The sequence below is a fragment of the Pinus tabuliformis genome, chromosome 6, assembly GCF_031772625.1.
Source record: "Pinus tabuliformis cultivar Carrire ecotype Pingquan chromosome 6, CPIR1, whole genome shotgun sequence".
Classification (NCBI taxonomy): Eukaryota; Viridiplantae; Streptophyta; class Pinopsida; order Pinales; family Pinaceae; genus Pinus; species Pinus tabuliformis.
The window spans coordinates 2097235288-2097251804 of record NC_142292.1 but is presented as its reverse complement, the minus strand read 5'-3'; the positions used below and the strand labels follow the sequence as shown (position 1 = coordinate 2097251804).

The following is a 16517-nucleotide window of genomic DNA, read 5'->3' as shown; positions in this document are numbered from 1 at the left end:
AGGACGGTCCCAGAACAGAAACAAAAATAAGTCATCGAGTGGGAGATCTAAATCTAGAGGGAGATCTAAATCTCCAGGAAAACCTACAAAGGTGGTGTGCTGGAAATGCGGAAAGGAAGGGCACTTCAGAAGGGATTGTAAATCTAAAGCTCCTGATAAAGGAAAGGGATCTGATGATGCTCCTTATGCAGAGGCGAAAACCACCTCAGATGAAGGTGGGGATGTGTACTCGGCTTCTTCAAGTACACATGTAGATCATGAGGCATGGTTGATTGACTCAGGTGCATCCTTTCACTTCACTCCCCATAGAGAGTGGTTCTGCGAGTATGAGAAATATGATGGTGGTGATGTCTTCTTAGGAGATGATAGGAAGGCTAGAATCATTGGTTGAGGAAAAGTAAAGTTGAAGTTGCAAGGTGGAAGGGTTAGAACACTTCTGGGTGTTCTACATATTCCTGCATTGGCCAGAAATTTGATTTCTGTAAGCAAGTTGGATGATGCAGGTGTAAAGACGGTGTTCGAGAAAGATACCTGCAAGATGGTTCGAGGAGCACTGATATTAATGCGGGGAGTTCGGATTGGAACTCTGTACAAGCTGCAAGGTAGCACTGTTGTTGATGGGTGCAATAGTTTTATGGTTCCTGAAAATGGAGTAGAGAATCTAGTGGTCTCTGGAGAGAAGACCATGTTGTGACATCAAAGGCTTGGACATATTGGAGAGAAGGGCCTTCGAATACTTCATGGTAAAAGTATGGTAGAAGGTATGAATAATGGCTCTTTGGATTTTGATTTCTGTGAAAATTGTGTATATGGGAAGCAGAATCGGGTGAGTTTCCCCTCTGGTGGTAAGAGGACGAAACATATATTAGAGCTTGTGCACAGTGATGTGTTTAGACCTGTGAAGGTTCCATCACTGGGTAAGTCTGTGTACTATGTATCATTCATAGATGAATTCTCAAGGAATACATGGATATATTTTCTTAAGAAGAAATCTGAAGTCTTTGACAGGTTTAAAGAATTTAAGGCTCTGGTGGAAAATCAGACAGAGAAGAAGATAAAGGTGCTGAGGACAGATAATGGTGGAGAATTTTGCAGCAAGGAATTTGAAGAATTTTGTAAGAAGTGTGGTATAGCACAGCAGAAGACTACTCCATATACACCTCAGCAAAATGGAGTCACAGAAAGAATGAACAAGACGTTGATGGAAAGTGCAAGAAGCATGCTAAGTGGTGCCGGGTTAGGACAGGAATTCTGGGCAGAGGCGGTGGATACTGCATGTTACCTGATCAACAGATCACCTTCATCAGCGCTGGAGGATAAGACTCCACAAGAAGTATGGACTGGTAAGAAACCCTCTCTTTCACATCTAAGGGTATTTGGATGTGATGCATATGTACATGTTCCAAACGAGAAACGAACCAAGTTGGATAGTAAATCTGAAAAGTGCATCTTTATTGGGTATAAGGATGGTTTAAAGGGTTATAAGCTTTGGAACCCAGTCACACGGAAGGTTGTGTACAGCCGAGATGTGTTGTTCAGAGAGGTAAAAGATGTTATTCAACATGAAGTCCAACCAAAGGAACCTCAGAAGATAGAGTTTGAGCCAAAGGAGGAAGAATCAGACTCTGCAGCAGAGGAGGAATCAGAAGATGAAGAGCCACAAACTTCGGCTGTGAGAAGATCAGTTCGAGAAAGAAGGCAGCCAGAAAGGTATAGTCCATCTGCTTTCAGTTCAAATTTTGCTTTGTCTGTTACTGATAATGATCCCAGAACTGTGAAGGAAGCAGTGGATTCAGAGGATGGAAAACTCTGGAAAGAGGCCATGGTCGATGAAATGGCATCTTTGCACAAAAATGAGGCTTGGGATCTGGTGGAGTTGCCGGCTGGAAGGAAACCCATTGGCAGCAAATGGGTGTTCAAGAAGAAGACAAATGCAGAAGGAAAGGTGGAGAAATACAAAGCTCGGTTGGTAGCAAAAGGTTATTCCCAGGTGCCGGGAATTGATTTTGGTGATATTTTTTCTCCTGTTGCCAAGGTAACTTCTATTAGATTACTTTTATCTGTTGCTGCTGCTTTTGATTTTGAGGTAGAACAGATGGATATGAAGACAGCATTTCTTCACGGGGATTTGGAAGAGGAAATCTACATGAAGCAACCTGAAGGCTTTGCGGTGAAGGGTAAGAAAGAACTGGTATGCAAGTTAAAGAAGTCTCTGTATGGGTTAAAACAGTCACCAAGGATGTGGTATCAGAAATTTGATACATTTATACGGGGACTTGGCTTCACTAGAAGCAGAGCAGATCATTGTGTGTATTTTAAATTAATTGGTGACCGTATTATTTATCTGGTATTGTATGTGGATGATATGTTGCTGGTTGGAAATGACAAAGAAATTGTCCAGGATTTGAAGACCCAATTGTCCTCCAAATTCGACATGAAAGATCTTGGTGCTGCAAACTATATTTTGGGCATGGAAATTAAAAGAGATCGGTCAAAGAGGAAGCTTTGGTTAAACCAGAGGAAGTATGTCAAGACAATACTCCAAAGGTTTAATATGCAGGATAGTAAACCGGTGAAGGTTCCTATTCCTGTAAGTGTGAGGTTATCTGCTGAATAGTGTCCCAAGACACAAGAAGAGGAAGAGGACATGTCCCGTGTTCCATATGCAAGTGCAGTGGGTAGCCTGATGTATGCAATGGTCTGTACTAGACCAGACATTGCACATGCAGTGGGAGTATTGAGCAGGTTTATGTCAAAACCTAGGAAGGAGCACTGGACAGCAGTGAAGCGGGTTTTCAGGTATTTGCGTGGCACTAGTGATTATGGTTTGTGCTACCAAGGAAGACCATTGGACAGAGTGTTGGATATTCATGGCTTTGTTGATGCAGACTGGGCTGGAGATCTGGATCAGAGAAGATCTACAAGTGGGTATGTGTTTAACCTATTTGGAGGTGCAGTCAGTTGGATGAGTAAGAAACAATCTGTAGTGGCACTATCAACTACAGAGGCGGAATACATGGCAGCCACTCATGCAAGCAAGGAAGCAGTTTGGTTGCAGAGATTGTGTTCAAGTATGGGGTTAGTACAGGGAGCTATAAGAATAGACTGTGACAGCCAAAGTGCAATTTTCTTGGCAAAGAACCCTGCTTATCATTCAAAGACAAAGTACATTGATGTTCAGTATCACTTTGTGAGGGATATGATAGAAGACAGAAAGGTGTTGCTGGTAAAGGTGGACACTTTGAAGAATACTGCAGATGCATTGACAAAATCTGTGACCTCTGAGAAGTTCTCTTGGTGTAGAGAAGCAATGGGAATCTCAGGGCTGAAAAATGACTAAGCTCTCCTGTGACCCCCTGTGGAAAGAAAACAACAAGTGGGAGATTGTTGGGTTGTGTTATATTCTTTCCACGTAGTTAATAGGGGGTTTGAAGGGCACCCGTAACCCCACTTTATGGGGTCCGGGGCAGCGCCCCGGAAAATTCTGGTTTTGGACCATATGTTAGGTTGGGCGGACCCACCTATGGTTTTGTGCATGATTTTCGCACATGTTTTTTGGACGCGATGGTTTTTGGTCCATGGTATTGGACGCGATGGTTTTCGGTCCATGGTATTGGATGCTTCGGCATGTATAAATATGTATTGTAACATTGAAAGGAACATAATGAAAAATCAAGCTGGTAGTCCCGGTTTTGGGATCCAGGGAAAATTCTCTGTGCATATGTGTTTTATGGGTTATGCTCTCGCATTGTTTATTTTCTTTGTTTAAGAATTCGTATGCAGGTAATTTCTGTACAGGGTTAAAACCTACACTGTGCACGAGGCAGCAGCAAGTGAAGCAGTGGTTCCAAGTCCCGAAGTCTACATAACGCATGCATGGCCACGCAGGTAAGTGTCTAACCTCATTCGTCAATTGCATAAACTATATTTCGAAAACTGCATGTCTGTGAAAATGGTTCAGATTGAACGAATTCGATGGCCAGTCAACTAGCCACCCACAGCCAGTCACATAGCTTTGTGGGATCTGAACAAGCTCAGTTACGTTCAAATTTTCCAACGAGACGTGCAGCCGACACGTGTGGAGTGTCCAGTCAGGGAAAATTGGCGGGACTGGCAGTGGTGGCAGCGGTTAATGGCAGAGGAGAGGTAATGGCGGTCAGGGACACGCAGAGAAATGATGGCCATGATGTTGGCTAACGGTTCGGGCCAGCCACCTCACCCCCTCACCACGAATTGCGTCATAGTTCAAAAATGCTCGGCTAAAGACTCGCATTACCCGCTGTTCATTTGCACTTGCAAATGTCCTCAGTCGAAGTACGCGTCCTCTACTTCCACAATCTGTTAACCCGTCGTCCTCCACCGAGCTTTTCGGCCTGTTTCAAAATTCTCCCGTGTACTAGGCTCGTTCAGAAGTGCAGTGACATCCTACAGAAGCCAGCAAGAGTTCTACAGGAAGAAGCTCTACAAGAAGTACGGCATAGCCTTTCGGAGCAGAGAAGCCTGGACTTTTCTTCGTCAAATTTGGAGTTCTGAGAGAGGTAGGCTCAAAAACACTCTTCCATGCATGGTATATTTTGAAAAAGTGGTGAATTGAGCTGTCTTGAATTGGAGGGTTAGAGACAAGTCTTCCTGTGAGTCGAAAATAGCAGTTTACCTGTGTGTTGCACGGAATTTCTCAGTTGGTTCTGCGTCAAAATTCTCCTCCACCGTTCCTGTTAAGAAAATTCCTCCTATAGAAAAGATAAAGCACTGTGAGGGCTAACCTGTGTATGAAGAATGTGAATTTTACATGGTTGTATGTATGTTGGGGATGAAAATTGAGCTCTGCACTTTGTCTATGGGAACCTAATTCTTCCTTTTATACACGGACAACCGAGTTTTGGGCAGAAAAAGCATTAGAACCAGGGAATTGGTGCAAGTTAAAAAATAAACACCTGAGAGATCCTGTCCTGAGGTTCAAAGGAGGAAACCATAAAACAACAGTCCCTCTCTGCTCATAGCATAAAACAGAGCACTCTCACTATGCCGGGGGGGTTTATCAGGAAGGAACCCTCGGATTCCAGAAAATTGCGTGAACATCCCGAGGTGGTGAACCTCTTCAGCTGTGCCAATTGGATGACCTTTAGTGACAAAATTCAGGGTCATGACAATGAGATAACGGAGGAATTCTTAATGTCCCTACAACCTAAATCAAAGACATTGGCCACTGTGAATTTCAGAGGGTTGACCCTAAATCTTACCCCTGAACTCATTAGTCGAGTCACTGATCTGCCATTGGGGATACCCTGGAGCAAAGAGGAGAGGGCATTGGGCCAAAAAGCCAAGAAGGAATTCTTCCTACTCGAGGAGCAGTTTACAGAAGATAAGAACAGGGTCCGGAGAGCTAGCTTACATCCTTTTTGGAGCGAAGTCAGTTTCCAAATCATGAAATACATTACCTGTGAGGGGTGGTTCAATATTGTCTACAGCTATAATTTCCGGTTCCTGAGTGAACTCAGACATGGGATGGATTTACCTCCATAACAAAAGTTAAGCATCCCCTATTTTCTCCTGCAATCATTAATTGAGTGTGGCACAAAATTGAAGGAAGGGACACCAGATCAGCTAGCCCATCATGGCTCATCAAGCTTTTAGTGGAAGATGGCCTTCATACCTACACTGTCCCCTTCTCCTGGGAGATTTTCCGCAACATGTACAGAGATGACGATATTCGAATTCTGGCCGAGGAACTCATCTCATCCAGCAGTGAAGAAAGGGAACACACTGAGGCAGGAGAGAAAGCCAGTGATAAAGAAACATAGGACAGACCACCACAGAAATAACAAGAAGAGAAATGAGGGAAAGGCCAAGTTGTTGAGCCTAAAACTATGGCAGGAACAATGGCACAAACACCTAGGGAGAAACGATTGCAGAGTAGAGCAGAGAGGACTGAAAAAGTCCAAACAAAGGAGGGCAAAACAAAGGCAACCACACAGAAATTAAAAGGAAAGACACATCTAGCCAAATAGAACAAAACAGTTGGAATAGTTTCTACAGAAAGCATGAAAACAACTTCTACAGGAAGCATGAAAACAGTCGACACGTGACTTTCTACAGGAAGCATGGAAACAGAGCAGCAAAAGGAGAAATCACCTGAGATTTTGGCCATGGAGGTAGCAGCTATGTTGGCTGCCTTAAGCACATCTCCAAAGAAAAAAGAGAAGCGAAAAAGGGAGCCTTCCATGTATTTTAAGGCAAGAAGGAGCATGCGGATAAAAACTAGCAGACCCCAGCCACAGTCAAAGGATCCAATTACGATTTTGGACACTCCAGCTAAGAAAAAGGAAGGTCTCCTTCAAAGGCATCCATCACCTATGAATGGGGAAGCTAGAAAACATCCACCCAAAGAGAAAGGATTAAAATGTTGGACACAAAGACCTCTCTACAGGATGTTGATATTGTTCTACAGGAAACGCGGGCTAGGCTAAAGGTGACCGAAGAATTGGAAGGAAAGGTAACTAAATCATCACAAGAGGAAGAAAAGACTGAGAACATTGTGGAACAAAGCCCCCAACCCATCTTGGGCTCCTACTATAACTTGTTAGAGGCCGAAAAGATCATTCCCCAAATATTCACAGTGCCACTTTTCCTTGCACTAGAAGAAGAGAGAGTGAGGACCCACACTTAGATGAAGATCGCCAAGTCCAAGGGTGTGGCAGATATAGGTCCCCTAGAGGAACAACTCAAAGAGGCGAGAAAGGAATTCGCTATGGTATGGCATGTGGAAAGCAGCCAACGAGCCAAGCTACAGGAAGAAAATGAGTTGCTTAAACAACAGCTACAGCTACAGGGATAGTATAAGGAAGACAGGCCCCACATCTTGGGAGAACAACAGTAACAAGAGGAGCCCACAACAAACAAAGAAACCCCTGATGAATAGCAGAGAAGAGATGGGTTGCAAGCTAAAATTGAGACACTAACTAGATAGCTACAAGAGAAGGACTTGCAAGCAGCACAGGAGATACAGTCTCTGAAACAACAGGTGCAAGAAAAGGAGGCCCAACTGGCCTGCATGGCCAGCTGGGAAATAGAGACCATATAGTGTAGGCAGTCTGCCAAGTCATACGCTTTGTACCTTAAAGATCAAAGGTTGTAGTTCCAGATTAACACCTTGGCCCAAAGGGACAATACTCCATTTCAAAACTATCATCAATTTATGGCTTTATGTGCCAGCAGCTCATCAGAGGACAAGGCTAAATTATCATAGTTTTATTTGCACAACTTAGCCCTTCCAAATATGAATTCGTGGGATCCCAACACTGTGGTAGGAGACGTCCAACTTATGGCCATGGCCTCTTGGATGAATCATGAGGAAAAAAGAGCAGCAGAGGTCTGAAATATTATGAGCAGGGAACTCAGTGAGCCACTAATGATCAGAGCAGAGCCAGAGGATCCCTCAGCATTGATAAGCACCCACTAGCACTTGGCCAACAACCCTCAGGATTTACCAGATTACATTGAGCAACAGGCTCAAGCTATTGCCCACTTTGAGGACATGGAGAGACTGTTGGGGGATAACTGCCTTCATGCCTGCACAAGGTGGTGGAACACACTGCCCCACAGCTTGAAGATAAGAGAATACCATTCTCCCACTAGGATGAGGGAGGCCTTGGCAAGGGTACCCCTCTACAAATAGTCAATGCAAAATCTGCAGGCCAATTGGATTGGTCTGACATTGAGTCCTCCCTTGCTTTTGGGATTGCTATAAGGAGTTAAGGAAGAGGAGGAAAACAGAGAGTGGGAGGAAGTGGAAAGAAAATCAGGATTTCACGACCGGGAAGAAGACATCACCGTGGAGGCCTGGGACGTGAGGGAGGCAATTAAAGCTATCAAGGATGATGAGCTAGATTAGTTGCTCAGAGGATGAGCAACCCATTTAGCAGGGGGGTGATGATGAGCCCCAAAAATGGGTAACTTATTGGGCTCATTTTGCCTAATGTTCTTGATCAATCCACCATTTTTCATAGTTTATGCATGTTTTTTTAGTATATTTATGTTAGTTGAACGAATGAGGATGGTCACTTTACCAAGAAGGCTAATACATGGTTATTTCAGGTTTTTGGACAAATTTTGGAACAAAGCCAAGCAATTATGAGCCAGATGACAGCCAAGCATGAAGGAACAAGGGTGAGGATTTGTAGGAAGGGTGTCTCTTGCATTAAATGGCCCTTCCTCGAAATCTCCACCCTCAACTCAGAGCTCAGCAGGCCACCAAAACGAATCCTAAAGGCAACCGAGCAGCGTTGTGAAAAGTGACTGTTTATTGGCAGTTTGAACAGCCGAGCCCCTTGAGTTAAGGAGGGCTATTGAAGACCCTTGTAGTGCATAAATAGGAAGGCTTTCAGCCTTCGTAGGTTACTTTTTCAACTGTTGTGTTTTGCACTATAGTGCTGTCATTTTCTCAGCTCATCTTCATAGCTACTGCTGGATAACTTTCTTGTGACATGGTTAATTTTGACTAATGAAAAGCAACTTTATTTGGCATCAGTTCTGAGTTTTTCTTAGGAGCCTATAGCTCTTGGGGTTGGGCCCAACCCAAGTGCCAAGGCTTCCTTTGTGTACTGTTATTTGTTTTTTATGTCTTTGCAAAATAATTTATATTAAGTAGATTAAAATCTTGCTGGTTACCTAGGTCATTGTTGATGATTAGAAAGGCTTTTTATGTTCAGATTGAGTTGATAGGTTAATAACAGGGAAGATCTTCATAAAAAGGCCATCAAGCACCTCTGATATCACCTCTCCCTCAGTGGGATCGTGAGCTGGGACAAAGGTGACCTTGCCGCCAACAAAAACACTGTCTTTGCCTCACCATGCAATCATTAGTGTTAGATTCTCATTTGCAGATATTGATACCAGTTGTGGTTACATGTTCAGGTTCATGATTTCTTAGTTTTCATAGCTATTTCACGTGATTTCATTGCAAATAAACTTCTGTTCATTTCCTTTGCTGTTACCTAGGTCAGATTAGAGTAAAGTAGCTAGGTCATTGGTTTTCCAAGTCATTGTTTGTTCAGTTTGAGAAATAAATTGTAGATCGCCTGTAATACCTCTCCATATACTCGTACTCCATCAATCCCATCTGCTCCATCCCCTAACTTAGATTCTTGCCTCACGTTTTCCACATTCGCTCGCGTAGCCCTAATTTTTGTGCAACATTGCTCTACTCCTCCTTGAACAAATCCAACCATCCTCATCACTCTTCAGCTCCATCCACCAAGTCCTGGACCTCCTCACACCCTTATCCTACCCCCATACTCACTTCTCCACCTTTCTCTCTCCATCCACCCTCCAAAATCCCATTTTTGAACATCCTATAGAAATTACAGAACATCCTGTAGAACCCCTGCAGACTTCGTGTAGAAGCTCACGAAAGTGGTTTCTTGATAGCCAAACTCTGTGAAACTCTCTGGAAGGGTGCGAGGGACCCCTTAGGACCTCTTCTAACCTTCCCAACCTCCTGCAAACATTTCCTTCGCCAATCAGCCTCTGCACAGTCAAAAACAGTCAAAGCACATGCATGATAATTCTTACAACTAATTCAAAAATACAAAAAGATGTTTTTTTTTTTTTTTTTTTTTTTTTTTTTTTCTTCAGATGTTACGGTAGAAGTAGCTTAGAAACATGCACTTTACCTTCCTAGAATTCAATGGCATCTCTTTCAGTAGCTTTCATCCTCTTTCTTGCATCAGTAGGATTAGCTGGTAAAATTAGGGTTTGCATTTCCTTTCAACTTTTCAGTTTCTTTCTGCAAGTAGATTAGCCTCCTTTGAGTTAGCTCTCGTCCATCAGTTAGAAAGATTCTTCTCAGAGCTCATAGAAGTGGCTTAAGCTCCTAGCGGACTTGTGCCAGCTGACCAAGTGATAGCTGCAGCAAGAGCTAGTACTTGTTCATACAGCACCGTCGCTTCCAAGTTTGTTACGAACTACCAGGTTGATAAAAGTAAAGAAGGGAGTCCCAGGAGTTGCAACATTATTGTTGCAATACTGGAGCCCACCAACATTAAAAAGTGCTAATTGCTGAGAAAAATATTGATTCACCCCCCTCTCAGTATTTCCAACAATTGGTATCAGAGCTTGGTTCCTTCAGTAATAGCTTAACCGCTAGAAGGCAGACTTCAGAGCATAGAGATGGGAAATTCAAAGAAGGAAGTTGCAAGGATTTCAAAGGAAGGTACAAGTACAAAGAATTTGAACAATGCGAGTATTGTGTACTAAACGGTGATTTTTATGCAGATAATTACTACATATGGGAATCCATGATGGAAGTACATTTGCAGGCACATGGAGTATGGGATCAATTTTTTTTGGAGACACATCTATCGAAAAATCTAAAAGGTACATTTCAAAGGCCATGGATGTAATTTTGAATGTTTTGCCAAATTCTGTGAAAATAGAAGTTGGTCAACGTTCAACAACTAAAGCTCTTTGGGAAAAGCTTCATAATCTCTATTCAACAAAGCAATCAGGTCAAGATGTTATTGAAAATTTGGATCCTTTAGATTAGTATGAAGAAATTGGAGAAATGGTAAGATGGAGTTTCAAAATCAAGTGATCAAGGTGATAAAGAAACTCAAAAGTCAAAAGGAAAAGACAATAGTTTTGGAAGCAGATTTGAAGACATCAAAAGAACTCATCAAGGAAAATGAAGAGTCTGAGAAGATGATTAGCAGTCTTAGAACTCAATTGGAAGAAGTCAAGAGTATAGAGACACAAGAACTCAAGAGAGAAATCCAACAAAAGCGACAAGAACTCGACATAGTCTTTGCAGATATTAGCAGGCTCAGAATATAGATGTTGGAAGCAGAAATTGAAAGGAAGGAATCTAATCAAATATACATATTTGTAGATGACCAAAAGAAAAAGGAATTGGAAACCTATTTAGCTTAACAAAGTGGGCTTGGTATTGAAAATGAGGAGCATAAGGAACATATACAGGTTCTCAACAGAGAAGTAGAGAAGACCACTCTTCTCAAGCCACAGGTTGAGGAGGCAGAATAAATGAATCAACAAAACTTATAGCTTGTTGACTTTAATGTAAAATACACAAAAGGTATTTGTAATAATAATTTATTAATATATATAAAATGTACAAGTATGATGAATGTTACAATGAGGACCCCCATAAATACTAGGCAAGTGTCCTTTCACGATTGGGAATGTCTTTTAGAGATGCCTTTTCACTTAACTTAATGATTATTTAACATAATCATTCTTTTGATTTTTATTATTTACATTATTTATATTTATTTTATTTGTTATGAATTATATTCATAACATTGTTTCCTTCTTCGAAAGTCTTTGTCCTCAAAGCTTAATTGACGACAACCTCCTTCACTTTGCCGACTCTTTTTGAGCATGTGTAAGTGGTACCGTTGAGCTTAATCCATTTTCCTCTCACCCTTTCCTTCTTCTTCTTCTTCTTCTTTTTTCAACTTGAATAATAATTATTTTATTATCTCTCTCTCTCTATATATATGTATAAACTAATTTTAATTAATTAAATTATATATTTGATTTATACTATTACTAACTATATATATAATATATAGTTATATAATGGACCGATCATACCTTTTGACCATGGTGGCTGACTGTTTGACCTGCGATAACACCACAATGGACTCTTGGCACTTCGGTTGTATCCTAGATGAGACATGTTTGTGGAGATCTCTTCCAAGATGGGGCCTTTGGTGTCAGCTTCTTGAAACCTGTGTTTCATGTTCGTACAAAGGCGGATTAAGCTCACAATTTCAGGTTTCGAGCGTCGTTTGTTGTTCAGATTGTAAGTTTATTTATATGTTAACCAAGTCCTACTAGTCGTGAGCTTCAGGATTCATGTTATTCTAAGGAGGCGACAATGTGAATATTTATGGGAGCTTTATATTTTTCTCATTCGTTGGACCAAAGTTGGTTCTTATGTTCCAACCGAGCTGCTTCTTGACATCTCCATGCTTCTTCCCTGCTAACTCTTTCTTCCTCTCTTTGTTCTAATGTATCTAGAACTTTTTGGAGTCGGTCTTCTTGCATATCCATGAATTTCTTCATCTGTTGTCAAAGTACATCTTCATCTTAGATTTCCAGCGCTTTCATTTCCTTTTTCCTTGGCTAATTATGTGACTCTCATGTATATCGTGATTGTACTCGTCATCTGAATACAAACTAAATACCTCGTTGTTGTCGTGAGTGTCAGCGTATTTCTGCAAGGCTATGTCTTCATTAAATTCAAGGACTAGACTTCTAGTTAAATTTATCTCTGTTGTTACACCAAAACAACTATCAGCAGCATCAATAGTTTTTCCTTCATGCAAAGCTTCAAGTTGGATAAAGAAATGGTAATGCTTTCCGTCTTGCCTTCCTGCTTTGCCTTCTTTTGTTTTCTTGTAGTATTTGTAAATATTATCGAATTTCTCTCTGCACTCATTTGAACTTCTCTGGTAACTGTTCTTCACAATATTCCTTGAGACTTCGTCCCATAACGGACCTTTGTGGGTGGCTTTTCAGAACTTGGAATCTAATTCTGATCTAATCTTTAAGAGCATGAGTGTTCCCCCTCATCAAACCCTTCATCATAATCTTCAAACATTTATTGGTCCCTTGGCACGTCGTTCACATTGACATTTACAGGCCGTGGCTACTGCTGCTTGCTAATTATTCCCCAGGGAGATATTATCCGCTTGAAAGGTGGAAAAACCGACAAATACGGCGGTCACAGAGAATTCGAACTTAAACTCAATCATTGTGCAATGTCGTTATTACCATGGTTATGTTGTTGCTGCTGGTGATGGACTTCAATTTGTTGGCACTGGTGAAACGCTCCCTAGATGGGTTCATTGGCGTTCATATATTTATCTTTGAATTCTCGGTAGTTGATCTGCCTTCCATCGAATTGATGTATCTTCCCGCTTACCTTTATCGACATCCTCTTTGCATCCCCTTTAAAAATTTCCTCTCCATCATCATCAATGTTTACTTCAACATCTTCCTCATTGTTATGATGTTGTTCATCTTCTTGTTTCTCGAGATAGTCCTCATCCACCTCATCTTCATCCTCATTATCATCATTCTAATCAAAATATTCTTCTCCTGCTTCACCTTGTTCCATTTCTTCATTGTCAATATCATCTTCCTTATTATTGATTTCCTTTAGACGTGCTTTAACTTCTACATATTTTTTTCCCATTGCTGAATATTTTCTTGAATTTTACTAAACTGCTCAATGGATTCAGGATGTAAACATAATGGCATATTGTGTGGCGGATAACATTCAAGGACTCGCATGGTTATATTGTGTGGAAGATAACGTTCAAAGTCTTGAATGGCTCTGATACCACTGAAGCAACAAAAATTATAGCTTGTTGATTTTAACGTAAAAATACACAAAGGGTATTTGTGTGTGTGTGTGTGTGTGTATATATATCTATATATATATATATATATATATATAATGTACAAGGATGATGAATGTTACAATGAGGACCCACATACATACTAGGTAGGCGTCCTTTCATGATTGGGCATGTCTTTTAGACATGCATTTTCATTCAACTTAATGACTAATTTACATAATCATTATTTTGATTTTTACTATTTACATTATTTATATTTATTTTATTTGTTATGAATTATATTCATAACAATAAAGAAGGGAGATCTTGAAAAGATGGTTTCAAGAAGATCTTTCTCAAAAGCAATAATAACTTGATGCAACCCATGATGATATCAACAAACTCAAGGGAGCGTAAAAAGAACACTTGCAATATAAGATAGATGAAGCAAAAATGAAGGTAATTAAAGTTGGTAAAGCTCCAGTTGATGAAGCTACAAGCTCCACATCTTCGTAGGATGACTCTAAGAAGGAAGCTAATCTAAGTGAAAAGACAAAGAAGAATGTTGCAACTCCAGAGAACAAGACCAACGCAGTCAAGAGAAAAAGACGACAAAAGACTACAACACCGCCTCCAAAGAAGAATTATAAATCTTCTAGGTATGTTCGTTTATTTAATGGTTATTGTTTTTTGTGTGCTAACTATGGACATATCGCTAGGGATTGTAAAGTTGTTGACAGGTACAATTATCAAGGAACATTGCATCTGAATGAACCATTCAAGTACGCACATTTATTTAATGGTTATTGCTTTTTATGTGCTAACTATGGACATATGGCTAGGAATTGTGAAGTTTCTAGTAGGTACAACTATTATCGGAAAAACCCCAGAAGCAAGCTTGCAAGATCACAAGACAGACACCAAACGAAATCTTCTATGAATGACATTGAATGTTATAGATGTCATAACTATGGACACATAGCTCATCACTATAGATATAAGATGGAAACAACCATGAATGAAAATCTTGACGATGAGAATAAGAAGGTTTCGAAAAGAAAACAGGTATAGGATGAACAAGTACAAGATGAGAAAGAAAAGAAAGAAAGAAAGAAGGTCTCAATAGTCATGCTTGCAGGATTTGTAACAGGTCATAAGGAATCAGCAGTTGCTTCGTTTCATGACTCAAGTCAATATGGTTCATTACATGACTCATTATTTTGAACGATTCAGCTCATCGACTCCTTGAAATTTGAAGAGGAGGAGTCTATGTAGCAGTATATGACACAAATCTACGATTGACAAACATATAGTTTGAACAAGATGGCAGTTTCATTACAGGTTCAGGGGGAGCAGAACAGTTGCAAATTCACAAAGGAAGGTCCCTCTTCAAGGGAAGCACATACAGGACACATTTCCACAAGGATCGTTATTGACATACTATTACAAGAAGGCTTCTCGTTAGCGGGAGAATAGGTAGATAATAGGTCCACATGAAGCAAGTGAATTCTCAGGGGGAATAACCCTTTGCCATTGATGTCAAAGGGGGAGAGAAAAACCTAAGAAGGAGATTGAAATCTCGAGAAGGAGGTGAAGCATGATGTCAGTAGGAGTTGTACTCGCAAGAGGAGTACATGTGTTGTCATCAATGACATAAGGGGATATTGTTGGATGGTGTTGTCATTGATGTAAACCCATGGAGTTGATTGGGTTTGACTTTGACCAAATACACCAGTCATTGATGTCAAATGGTTAATGAATGCTTCTTATTAATTGTTGGATTACATCAATATGGCAACTATATTGTTGGATGGTTGAAAACCCAAGTCCTAGGGTTTGGGTTCCTTGGACTGAGAATGTACCTCGACTTTGTCGAGGTTATTTGGTAGGTCAAATAATTGATTTTGGGTCATATATCTATGTCATTATATTCTCCTCAAAAATATGTTTATGTTGATATGTGGTAAGCCCCGAGCGGCCTCCTAGTTTGAAAGATACTCACAATTGAAGTTGGTGACCCCAGTTTCTGGGCTAAAACCCCAAAGCGTAGTGACATGACACCTCCTCCTATGGTTGTCAACATCTGACATTTTTTATCACCGTAATCTCACCAGGGATAAGTTACATAATTTCAAAAACCAAAGACAATAAATCAATCATTGACTTAATGCACTCATGTGTCACCTGCAAGCACACCACAAAGGGGTTAGTACATTAATTCCTTAAGGATTAAACAAACAACTTAATAAAAACTATTAAAATAAATTAAGAATAAACATTATTTTAAAATTCCCTAAAAGGTCCTCCCTAAAACTATAAAAAGAAGCCTTATGCCTTCCTCATTCTAATTAAAGCCTAATTCCTTTACCATAAGGACAACGACTTCCTATCTTAAGGCTTAAGTCTGTCATTTAATAATTATTATTGAAATATTATTCTCTAACACCCCTCCAATGTACACCTATTTTAGAAGCCCCTCCTAAGCACAAACTTGGCCTATAAAAGAATACCTTGTGTACTCCTCCAAGTATATTTTAACTCAACGATCTATCTTGTATTTAGATCTGAAATGTTCAGCTTGTTGAGGAATATTTGAGGCAAACAAAGGTTCAGATTTCCTAAGGATCAAGGGCTTGCATGTCTAAGGTAAGTTATTTTGTTTTAGGTTTTTGCATTAGGTGTTACATCTGCCCTCCTAGTTCTATAAAAAAAAATGTGTTTGGCTGGGCACTCTTGCACAAAACTTTGGACCTCTTCTAGGGCACTTAGAACAACAAGGCTCTTTTCTTTTGATCTGTGTTTGGGAAATTTGATGGATCCGTTTTGTGTAGCTCAATTTTCCTTGTAAAAATATCAATAAGCCTTAATTCCTTGTGGTTAGGATTCTCCGCCCTCTTGAATTAGAATTAATTTTCCTTGGAATTCGTTAGGGCAGAATGATATGCAAGGGAAGAACCTAGTGCGCATGTTCCTTTTGGCATCAAGATTTTAGTTCAAACTTATATACTAATGCTAGACCCTCATCCCTCCTAGAAAGGTCACTCTATATGAAAACAAATAGATGATCAAACCTTAACACTAACATTTGGACCTGTGTGCTTCTCTTGCAGACTTTTGACCAAATATGCAATTGTTATCTTTAGTACCTTGAGG

General features: G+C 40.4%; 1 pseudogene; it reads right to left on the bottom strand.

Annotated features, from left to right (window-relative positions):
• LOC149267628 (uncharacterized) overlaps window positions 1-16517 on the bottom strand; it is an 82137-nt pseudogene that overhangs the window by 47691 nt on the left and 17929 nt on the right.